A 12,093-nucleotide genomic window follows, 5' to 3' on the forward strand; every position below is an offset into this window, starting at 1 on the left:
AACACAAACAAATACCTGTACACAAACATTCAAAGCGACATTATTCACAGGAGCGAAAAGGTGGAAGCAATCTGAATGCAAGTCAGTGGAGAATGCATAAAATGCAGTGTATGCAAACCACGGGATCTTCTTCAGTCATTTAAAAAACGAAGAAACCCTGACACGTGTTACAGCGTGGATGAATCTCAAACACATTATGCCAAGGGAGAGAGGCCACACACAAAAGACCACATACTGTATGGTTCCATTTGTAGGGAATGTCTAGAGGGGCAAGTCCAAGGAAACAGAAAGCAAACTGGTGGTTTTCGGGGCTAGGGAAGGGGAGGATGGGAACCGAGTGCTCACTGGCTATAGAGATTTCTTTTGGGTGATAAAATGCTTCCAAAATAGAGGTGTTGGCACCACAACACTGTAAAATAGGAAATGCCACTGAATTGTACACTTCACAATAGTAGCTTCTTCTGTAAATTACAACTACATGAAAAGAAAAGGAGAGAGAAAACAGAAATGTTCAGGGACCTGTTGAGTCCCACTGAAACACACAGAAGGAGAAAAGAGCTGAGGGAGCAGGGACTGCTGCACAGTTGATGATCACTAAGCCAGGGGAGGGAAAAGAAGGAAAGAGGGGGGTGGGGTGAATTCCACCTCAGAATCTAACAAGGTCCCAACACCTGAAAGGCAAACAAATTCAACTCATTTTCAAATGCTTAGCTATTTACTTTCCTGCAAAGAAGCTAGAGTGCTAAAACATGTAAACGCTTTTAAAAAGAGACAGACTAAGACTTCCCAAAGTGCCTTTCTAAGGCCAGTGATTGCAGCCTGGGAAAGGAGACCTGCGCTCTGCAGGGGGCCCTGAGTGCAAGGGAGCTTTTGAAAGGGCTGGAGATTAACAACTGTGCCCTAATCCTTCCGCCCATTTGGGGGTCTCCCCTGTCCTCCACATAAGGGTGACAAGCATCATGTTTAGGTAATTTTAACATTTTTTTCCAAAGAAACTTGTAAAAATTGCATCTCATGCATTGTGCACCAATCTTTTCAACCAAATAAAACAATACCAAAGTACACACTTATGAACGTTTTTATACTTCATAGGTCGCTTTACTTTATGTGGTGCATAGTGAAACCATTTGTACTAAGCTATGACCTTCCGGACACATGCTACAACATGGATGAATCTTGAGAACGTCATGCTAAGTGAAAGAAGCCAGTCACAAAATGACAAATACTGTATGACCGCACTCATAGAAGTATCTCATTCAGTCTGACTCAGAGAAGCAGAAACTAGAAAGCTGGTTGCCAGGGGCTGGGGGAGAGGGAAAGGAGCAGTTGGTGCTCAGTGGGGATGGAGGTTCATCTTTGCAAGATGAAAACAATTCTAGAGACCTGTTGCAGAACATGCAACTTTAAATTGGTTAAGATGCTACATTTTATGTGATGCACTTCTAACTCACTGAAAAGTTTTAAAAACCGTTCATCCTGTTAAAATAACATGATTTCAACTTTATTGGTATTGTAGTTTTATTGTTTTAGAGAAACCATAAACTGAGCCTACTCTGGATTTGATACATTTAGAACATTACAATAAAAATCACTCTGGGCGGCGGCGGTCTTCAGGCTGGACGTGGGCTGGACCTGGACCGGACCTGTAGGACAAGGACGGCCTGGAGAGGTTCAGTCAGTGTCCAAACGCAGGAGCTGGTGGCCTGAAAAAGCCCCCGCCCCAGGAGTTTGTTTTCCAGCGTTGCCAGCCCAGATCTGGGAGAGAGAGCACCCGAGAATCAGAAATGCTTCTTGATTTAGTGTTGCCAGTTGTGGATGTGAGACTGGGTGACATTCGAGGACGTAAGCTTCAGCCACGTACACCTGGGTCCACCCTGCTCGTCAGTGTTCTACAACTACATGTGTTGGACACTTAGGAAAACTTCAGCACCACTTCTATTAAACCACATCGGTTAAGAATATTACACGTACCTGGCAAATACAGGTTAAGCACTTTGGCGTAAGATGTTGTGCTAAGGATTCTTTGCAAACAAACAAGTGCGAGATTCAGTTTTTGCTATCACAGTCTTAGAGTCCAGGTGGAAGATGTGACAGAAACTCTAAATGGCAATATAAATCACGAGAGCTGGAAAGTAACAGAAACAAAGCATTGCTCTAAGTTTTCAAATCATCCAGTGAGAACATGAAGCCAAATCTTCTTGTGAGACTTCAGGGACGGCAGAGGACACTGACTTAAAAAAACAAGAATGGCTGTTGGAAGGTCAGAGAACATAACCGATGGTTAAAAAAAAAAAAAAAAAGATAAAGGATAAAAGTTATAATAATAGTGTAAGAATAGTGTTAGAACTGGGCCAAATTGAGATGAGGCTTGCAAAAACTTTAATTAGACAAAAGGGGCAAATTTTTCGACATTTAAAGAACAGAGTTCTCCTTTTGGGGGGAAATAATGTAGTAAAATAAAATAAAATGACTAAATTTTTATTATAGCATAATGTGTAGAAGAAACAGCTGCTGAAATAGAGTATTGGTAAATAGGTCCCAGTGAAACACTGAGATGCTTATCTGGTACTTAGTAAATGATAGCACTTAATGTGGGCCTTTTTGAAGTTATTCAGTCCCACAAGATAAGATCTATAGCATCTAAGATAATCAGGGGATTCACAGCTGTCATTTTCCTCATCACCACTAGTCACCTTTGAGAACTGATGGGGATTCAGGCACAGGGCCCAAAAGTTAGCGATACGTAAACATTCTTTTTTTAAAATAATGGGCAAAAAGGAAGTTCTGGAAGTTATAGGCCAGTAAGCAGGCTTCACTTCAATCTCCACAGAGCTACAGAACTATTTAGTATTTTGTTTATAAACACTATAAAAAGAAAGAGGTCATCACGTTTTCTAAGAATGATGGAAAACTAAGACTGTTTTTATGGTAAATCACAACTATAACAAGGAACACGCTTATTTGAAAAGGAACTCACTATGTCAACAACCACCACCACCACCCATGCAAGGACATAAGCAAAACAATCCCTGTTTATTAAATCACCTCCTTGCTTCCATGTCAAAGTCATGAGGCTGTGTTTCTGTACAAAGTTTGCACACCTGACAATGTGGAAAATACTGCCACATTAAATAACCAAAAATGAAGTAAAAACTGCACTTAATTGGAGTCCTGCTCTTGAGTTTTTCAAAAGAGAGAACACAATGCAAGACTCAGGAGTTGGGAGTGCTGGGCGGGCCTCCATTCATTTTACCTTTTGACTGGCTTGCTGTCTGCAGGCCCCCACCTGGCTGAGCTGTTGCCACAGCCCTTGGGTGCTTAACAATTCTCAACTGCACCAGCCAGGGCGGCGTTGGACTCTGCTGCTGCTGCTGCTGCTGCTGCTGCTGCTGCTGCTGCTGCTGCTGGTGCTGCTGCTGCTGGTGCTGCTGCTGCTGCTGCTGCTGCTGCTGCTGCTGGAGCTGCTGCTGCTGCTGCTGGTGCTGCTGCTGCTGCTGCTCTTGCAGCTGCTGCTGCTGCTGCTGCTGGTGCTGCTGCTGCTGCTCTTGCAGCTGCTGCAGCTGCTGCTGCAGCTGCTGCTGCTGCTGGTGCTGCTGCTCTTGCAGCTGCTGCAGCTGCTGCTCTTGCAGCTGCTGCTGCTGCTGCTGCTGCTGCTGCTGCTGGACGGCAGAGAGCAGGACCATCTGCTGGGGAAGGTTTTGCCTGGGTCTTCTCTGGGCAGAGCCAAGCTGACACAACACGGCAGCCCGGGCCTGCAGAATGCGGCCTCGGCCTCTTCCCACTTCACTGAGGTTGACGACAACAGCGTGCTGAGCAGATGAGGCTGGGTTTTGACGGGTTGAATCTTGTGCACTGGAACCCTGCGACACCGGCTGCTGAAAATGAGAAGTGGAGGGCCGCTGCTGTTGTTGCCCTGGAATCACCTGACATAGCCACTGCTGTGGCTGCCGGGCCCGCTGCTGGGTGTTCAAAATGACTGAACCTTGTGGGACCTGGAGTAGAGTTAAGGGCCTGAGATCTGAAGCGGGTTTTAAAATATACTGTACACCCGTTGGAGAAGGAGCCTGCGGTGCAGCGGACTGTGCATTTGGTGGCTGGCCTCCTGAGGACAGCCTGCTGGCGTTCACTCCTGAAGGATAACTGGTCCCAACGGTGGAGAGCTGCACTGGGTTGGAACATCTCACCACAGTCTGGGTTCCAACAACAGGATTCACCACTTTGATGACATTGACGCCAGCATAGCTGGCCTTGACCTGGGTGACCAGGGCTCTTAGCGATGAGCTGGCAGGGAACGGCGTGGCTGCAGGCAGCGTGCTGACTTGGTTCACTTCCACAGAGGATTTCTGGGCAAGGCCCGGTGCCTTAGACGCAGGAGCAGGAAATGGAGGTTTAGGAAAGGGGCTTGGCTGCTGTGGAGTGAAACTGTTACCTGAGGAACTCTTTCCGGAGCTCGAGGGAAGTTTGGTGGCTGGAGGTATGTGTTTCACTCCCTTCCCCAGTACTGATGATGTGGCCTGAGGCTGTTCTGCTCCTTTCCCTGGAGAAAGTTGGCTGAGACTGGCTGAGCCACTGGAGCTGAGTGACGTCTTGACTGGACGTTCGGTGTTCTTCTGCAGCAATTCCTCGGACCGACCGACTACCTTCCCAGCATCAGTCTTTAATGCAGGCATCAAACTATTTGAATGGTCATCTGGGGAAGAGTGTGGGTGAGACAGCTGTCTCTCACATGTGGCTTCTTGACGTGACTGGCTTTGTCCATAGAGAAGTGAATCACCGAGCGGCTGCGCGAAGGTCAGCTTTGTCGTCGGGGACCGATCGCCAGCTTCACGTCCAAATACAGAACCGTCGTTGAAATCCAGGGCGGGCCAGACTGTCGGTTCTGAGTCGTCGTATTTGACAGACCTCACCCCTTTAGCATATTTCTCCACCTCCACTTCAGAAGGGACCTCCAAGTCACAGGGTCGCTGTTTCCATGTATCTACACAATTTCCTGCTTCGGAAATCCTGAGGCCTGCTTTACTTTCTTTGCTTTTTTTGCAAGAAGTCCATACTCTTAGCTCAGGAGGTAATGCCTGAGGAGGCATCTTCTGCTGCCGACACAGGGAGGCTGCAGAATACCGCTTCAAGCTCCTCCTCATCGGGTGAGTGTTCATCTTTTGCTTGTTATACAGCAGCCTGTTTGCAGTGCAGGCTACCGATACAGAAGGCTCAAGACACAGTGGTTCAGCTGTCGCCAAGATCAGCTGGCTCTCAAGCAAAAGTTTGTCTTCCTGGGTCCATTTCTGGTTATCGCCGGTAATGGACTGTACGTCGCAGGCTAACGTCTGCATCGTGGGACGTAAGAGAATATGCCTGCTTCGGTAACCCGGGCCTTCCGTATGACTGGACTGCCGATAGTCCCGTATTTCTGCTATGACACACCCACTGTGAAACATGTTAACCGGACATTTGTCCAGGAGATCCAACAAAACGGGAGGTAATTCTTCTGCATCCAAGTATTCAAGCAGTTCCGCTTCTTCGTAAGGCAACCGAATGGTCTCTGAATAAGATCCATCTAATCCCTTGAGCATCAGCGAATAGCCCTCCTTTCCTGGGTATAGGTTGACCACTAAACACGACAATGACTCTCTCATCAGAAGCTTCTCTAACAAGTTCACATTGCTTATTAATTCCTCCGTGACCTCGGGCTCTTTTCCACATTCTTCAACATATATGTCATACAGTTTTTCATGGAGAGATCTTCCCCCACTAGAGGAGTCTTTCCGTGGAGGAGGTCTCTGCTGGGCACTTTCAATGACATACTCCGCACGATCCAAAGCTCGTTCTAAAGCTTTTTGCATCGTGGGATGAAATAGGGCCCCTAAAAGAAGAGCAAATGTAAGTGCGTTGATGCACGGCGTGAGCATCCCGTCTTGAATATCGACGCACACCTAGTAGTTTTACAAACGCCACAACTCCACAGTGGAGCGACCAACCTTCCTTCTAAACAGACACCAAGCAACCCGCCCCCCAAGAGGCACTACACAAAATACTTACGATTCGATTCGGGGAACCGCCTATACGTGCAGGAGCCTTCACCTCGCAGCTGCTCGTGGCTGCAGCCCGAGCGGGAAGTGGATGTGATCCCCAGCAGCCCTCAGCAGCCGCCTCCGCCGCCGCCGCCACCTTCCCGTTTCCCCAGTCCCGGGCCGGGCTCATTTGTGCGCATGCGCACTCGCTGTCCCCTCCTCCTCCTCCTCCTTCCCGCCTCCAGCTCCACTCCTCCCCCACCCTTACTGCACACCACTGCGAAGGTAGGCCTCGGGCTTTGCCTCCGGGGACTCGAGGCCCGAGTGCCCACACTTTCGCTGGAGGCTGTGCCAGGCAGCACCCTTTCTTTGCGTTTACCCTTAAAGGCATGCACGCCGAAGCAGGAGCCACCGACGACAAAAATCCATCACTTTTTGGTGTGGTTTTAATACCCACCGATGTTCCCAGGAATTCAGTTGCTGGGAAAGTCACGGAAGGTGGTCATTTGTTTTCTCGGTTACTGGTTTTGAAATCTCTTGTCATCGGTGGCAGGCCTGCTCTTGGTATCCGCCACCAGTTTAACACGCCCCAAAGAGCCCAAATTCGTACCTCCTGCATGCCTGGAGGCTGTGGTGAGAGCATCGGAATTCTTCACTCAGTCTAGCAGCGGTCTCCTTCCTGCCTACCGGTTTTCCTCCAGATGTGCACATAACCTGGAATTCTCATGCATAGTACTTATCTTTCATCTCCCTATGTATTACAGTGAGGGCTTTATTGTTTGTTTTTTAAGTAGGTAAGTTTGTGGTAGGTAAATTATATTGTCTACGAATTACAGTAGTCCTGGATTACACTACTTCTTTTAGAAGGTCATTCACATCTGATAGAGTTGAGAACTATCCTTCCAGGAGATGGCGGTAAATTTGAATGATTGCTGTAACTCTAGACCGTGGCTACAGTCCTGAGGATGGATTTGGAGAGATATGGAGTCTTAGGTCATTTGTGGGACATTGTTTGCCATCACCTTGACATCTGCCAGTCTTTTTGAACAGGTTTTTAAAAGAATATCTTGGTGTTTAGATGTAGACATAATGATAACGTGATATCGTGGTAGAGTCTCACAAATGAGAAGAAAACAAGTCAAATTGGTGAATCTCCTGAATTACAGACTACTCGAAAAGGAATGTGTTTTTTAACACCAATAGCAATTATGATAATTATATACATAGTAGATATACAGTCTATTGCAATAGATTTAAAAACCTCTTGACTAAGAGTTCCTTAAAGATGACCCTCACTCAGGAATAGACAAGAATAATTGCCTCCCAGCATGTCAATTGTCTTTGGGCACACCTGTGGAGTGCCTCAAGGCTGCTTGAAATCAGTTGAGTGTCTTAACTCTTTTAAGCATCCTTCCCTGTCTCTCTCTCTCTTCTCCACATGCCCAAATTTAGGCAAAGCGTAAGACTGGATAGCTAAATCATATTTTTCTATCCAGTAATCCAAATAGCCAATTTTAATAAAGCCCACCCGAATTAGTGAGGTCAACGTGAGCTCTGACCCTCATTCAAAGCACTGCCTTGTTCTTCCAACTTGAATGGATGAACTGCCGGGCAGACGCTCGCAGGCTTCTCACCAGTCACGATCCCGTTCAGCTTCTGCCCTCAGGAATCTGCTGCGTGTTGGGTCTGAAAAGGCGTCATTCTGTAGCAGTATTCCATGTCGCTGGGAAAGCTCATTAGAAAGGGAAAGCTCTGCTTTCTTGTTGACCTGAGCTAGAGATTTTGTTGGATGAGAAGTGGCCCCGGGGACCTGTGTTGGAGTCAGGTTATCCTCCTCAAAATTAAAGAGGCCCAAGGCTTCTGCTGGCTGCTCCTGGCCTGCGGCCTGCATTTCCTAGCTTTCAGCCTGGTAAAGGAGGAGGGCCCGGACTAGGGTGAGGCAAGTAGGGGGCCTGTGGCACCAGTAGGAAGGAGACACCTACTCTCCGGGACCTACTCATGAAGTCCCATCAGGGTCAGTGCCTTAGATGCGTCACTTGCCTCACCTTGTCGCAGCCCTGCACGTAGGCCCCTCGCCACCTGGGGCCTGCCCCAGCCTCATCTCTCTCCTCTCTTTCCCACGTCTCTAAGCTCTGAGCACAGCCTCCCTGCTGCAGGCAGGCCACCCCGTTCCGGGCTCTGCGCCCTTGCAAAGGGCTATTTCCTCTGCTGAAGGCCCCTCTCTGCCTAGGCCCCTGCCGATCCCCACCTGTCACCTCCAATATCCCCTCTTGGCTTCAGGAAGCGTGCCTCCTTGTCGCTGCTCTTCTGCCAAAGCGCTCTTTCCATAGGCCTTATTCGAGCCATGTACCTCATTCGAGCCAGGCTTCACCGTGGAAAGGAATGGAGTGTTTGAACTCTCGCTCCACACCCAGCCTAGGGATTCTCTGAGGGCAGAGATGATGTCTATTTTCGCTTTGTTCAGTCACCAACTTGGCCATTGTTGGCACAAGATTGGCACTATTGAATAAAGGAATGGTCGACTCCGCGTTCTAATTCCCTCAACACAAGGCTCATAAAAACCTTGTGAAGTAAATATTTCATCCCTCTTTTAGAGATGAGGAAAATACCCAGAGCCGGGTCTTGTGACACTGGAGCGATGCTGGGCCACGGTTTCTGAACCTTGGCACTGTTGACACTTATTGTGGGGGGATGTCCTGTGCACTGTAGGATGTTGAGCAGCACTAGATGGCAGTAGCCCTCATCCCCAGCTGTGATGATCCAAATGGCTCCCGTTGTGCCCAAATATCCCCTGGGGGTAAATCGTACCCTGGTTGAGAAGCACTCAGCTACCCGCTCTGTCCACCACGAGTGTGATCCAAATGCAGCCTCTTTGCTGACGTCCCAGGGTACCTCTCACTTTGTAGAGAGGTGTATCTGCCCACTGTGGTATGGTTCGGACTGGCTCTTCAGTTGTTGCATTGACGGTGTGTGAGGTGGGGTTTCCCCAGAAGCATACCCTGACAAGCGGATGTGAATGCCAGTCGTTTACTTGGGTGTCATCCGGTGAAGCCCTGCTGAGGGAAAGGGGAGCTGAGCCAGGGATGGATGGGAAAGAAGACAGCAGAAGGCACATTCAGGAGCAGGAGACTGCTGTGAATAAATGGTCCCTGCGGGGGACCTGGGAGACAGTACGGAGCAAGCCTCAGGTTGTTCCACCCCAGAGGTAAGGAAGCGGGGGTATGTATCCATTCACTCCTCTCTCTCACTGACTGAGGACAGTCCTGGGGAACAGACATTATTCCCTGTCATTCTGGGTTACCACATAGGAAGAACACTCATGTGGTGTGATGTGGCCGGAGAATGCCTTCATACAGAGGGTCACAAGTACTTGTGACTTGTGACTGTGCATGCGTATAGAATGGCGAGTACACGGGGTGGTGGGCGGGACACCGGCAGCTTCTGTTCCACCTACGACCAAAGTTAAGTGGGAGAACTTGGACATTCATTTTTTTTTTTTAATTTAATTCTTTTTTAATTGGGGAATATTGTGGAACAGTGCGTTTCTCCAGGGCCCATCAGGTCCAAGTCGTTGTCCTTCAATCTAGTTGTAGAGGGTGCAGCTCAGCTCCAAGTCCAGTTGCCGTTTTCAATCTTTGGTTGCAGGGGGTGCAGCCCACCATCCCATGTTGAACCGGTGACCTTGTTGTTGAGAGCTGGCACTCTACCCAACTGAGCCATCCGGCCGCCCCCTTGGACATTCATTGTTAACGCTATAGAGAAGTGTGCCATGTGATGTATCTGGGCATATGGAGAAGTGAAATTGTACTCCATCCAAGTGAAATGGGTAAGTGGATGTGGTTTTTTTCCAGTCAGCTATTAAAGCCCATGGCCCCAAAGGGAGGCTGTGACCCCCTCCTTGCTTCCCGCCGAGAGGACCCCAAGGCCACCTGAGCTTATGGGTGCACTGGATGAGACTCTGAACCTGGCTGTGCGTGTGTCCCAGCGTGCATTAGTTGGCCTGGCGGTGCTCATCGTGGCTCCGCCATGCCCTTCACCTGAGCTCGCTGATTGCCTGGTCTTTGCACAAGATGAGCTTTTTACAATTACTCTGGGCTCGCTGTCCTTGGAGCCTTCCGAGCGTGTCAATGAGCATGCTGGCTCATTATAAGGACTCTGACTCCTGCCCTCCCCTACAGCAGCTCTGGGGAGATGCACATGCTGAGAAAAGTCATGGCCAGACTGAGGTATACTAGAGGAAGGAGAGAATTGTATTAATTGCAAGATAATTTGCCTAAGTTACAATTAGCAAACTGGTTTGTACCATAATTGTTGAGGTCTAGGTCTTTGCCACCTCGCTCTGCTGTAGCTAATTAGAGGGACCAGCCACAGTACCTGGAACTACAGGGAGCAAAAATTGGGAAGGTGAAGATACAGTGCTTGTTGGTCCTAGCTGGGCTTAACCTTCCATCACTCGCCTTGAGCCTTAATGTGCTTTTCCTGTGATCAGGCCCCAGACAGCACAGCAAATCCCAGTGAATGTTGTAGCTCTGTGAGATATATGAGTGACAATCACTCCCACAGCCTGTTATGTCATTCAGTGCTTCCACATCTGCTAATTGTTTATTGGATCTAAGAACTTCTCAGAGCCTCTAAGTGTTGCACAGCATATTTTCCCCTTCCCCCTCTTTCCTCCTTTACCTTTTCCCAAATGATCCCCCTTCCCTTTTTTCACTTGTGCATCTTTTTACCATTTTAGTGAAAAATAAAATTTGATTTTGTTCTGGTTTTGTTGCTCAGTGAAGACTTTCATTCTACTCCCTGAGAGAAATAGCCATATCATAAGTCAGAGTTTCTCAACCTCTGCATTGATCACACTGTCGTGGCTGGGGGGCGGGGGGGGGGGCGGGGGTCTGTCCTGTGCACTGTGGGATGTTTAGCAGCATTCCTGGATTCTATCCACTAGATGCCAGTAGCTGGCCCCTCCCAGTTAAGACACCAAAATGTCTCCAGATATAGCTAAATGTCCCCTGAGGGGCAAAACTATGAGCAGCTGAGAACCACCGCCCCATGGTAGCACAAAACTGGGTCGGGAGAAATGAAGCAGTAATCCCCAAACCACGAAACACTTTACACCTCAATTTCTAGGACAGTTCAAATTATAGATGTGATTTTTAATTTAATTTTTCTTTTTGCTTAAATTACTGTTATGGTTGGCCTTGAATTATCTTGCTAATGCTTGAAATTTGCCATTGGATTTGATTAATAAATAGAGTCCCTGGCCTGTGGGAGAAATGCAAACAAAAACATCGTTGAATCTTTAAAAGGTAGATTTTAAAAACTAAACAAGCAGATTTTTTTTTTTATTCATCTGCGTTATGAACCATCACTAACCATTTCCAAATTTTCAAGGTTTATTCAACTACTGAGACACTTTGTTCATTTCAATGATTTTTTCTTTGGTCTTCATTCAACATCGCTCATTCATTGTGTGTTCTCTGTACTCTGTTTTGTTTTTTTAATGTCGGAGAGTCCCTGGACTCAGTCCTTCTACCACTTTTTTTTTCTTTTTTTTTTTTTTTTTTGCTATTTATAGCCAGTCCTTTGATGCCTTCACCTAGTCTCTTGGGTTTAAGTACCATCAATACACAGATGGTTTCCAAATTTATGTCTCCAGCCTGGACCTCTCCCCTGAACTATAAACTCAGAATGTCAAACTTCCTATTCAAAATCTCCACCTGGATGCCTAATGGGAATTTTAAATTTAACATGTCCAAACCCAACTCCTGATCTTCTATCCAAACTTGTCCCTTTGGCAGTGTATCAGTGGGGTTCGATCAGGAAAACGGAATCACTATGAGTGATATGGAATAACATATTTATTTATAGGGATCAGACCTCACACAATTGTGGGAGAAGCTAGGGAAGTAAAAGTCTGGAAGAAGACAGCTGGAAGACCAGATAAAGTCACTAATCAGGTGAAGAAGTCTATGGAAGGCTGTTGCTTCTGCATCTGGAGGTTTGCCTGATACCACTGGAGGTCAGTAGAGCAGGCAGTCAGGAAGAAAAGCTGGGCATGAAGCAAGAGAGAGTATGGACCAACTGG

At 47.6% G+C, this 12,093-nt stretch overlaps 1 pseudogene; it reads right to left on the minus strand.

Moving 5' to 3' along the window:
* Positions 1-1,610: 1,610 nt before the first annotated feature.
* On the minus strand, positions 1,611-5,840 carry LOC148754559 (transcription factor SPT20 homolog pseudogene; annotated as a pseudogene).
* Positions 5,841-12,093: the final 6,253 nt, after the last annotated feature.

The sequence above is a fragment of the Rhinolophus sinicus genome, chromosome 18, assembly GCF_057876585.1.
Source record: "Rhinolophus sinicus isolate RSI-liver-muscle chromosome 18, RSI-T2T, whole genome shotgun sequence".
In the NCBI taxonomy this organism is placed as follows: domain Eukaryota; kingdom Metazoa; phylum Chordata; class Mammalia; order Chiroptera; family Rhinolophidae; genus Rhinolophus; species Rhinolophus sinicus.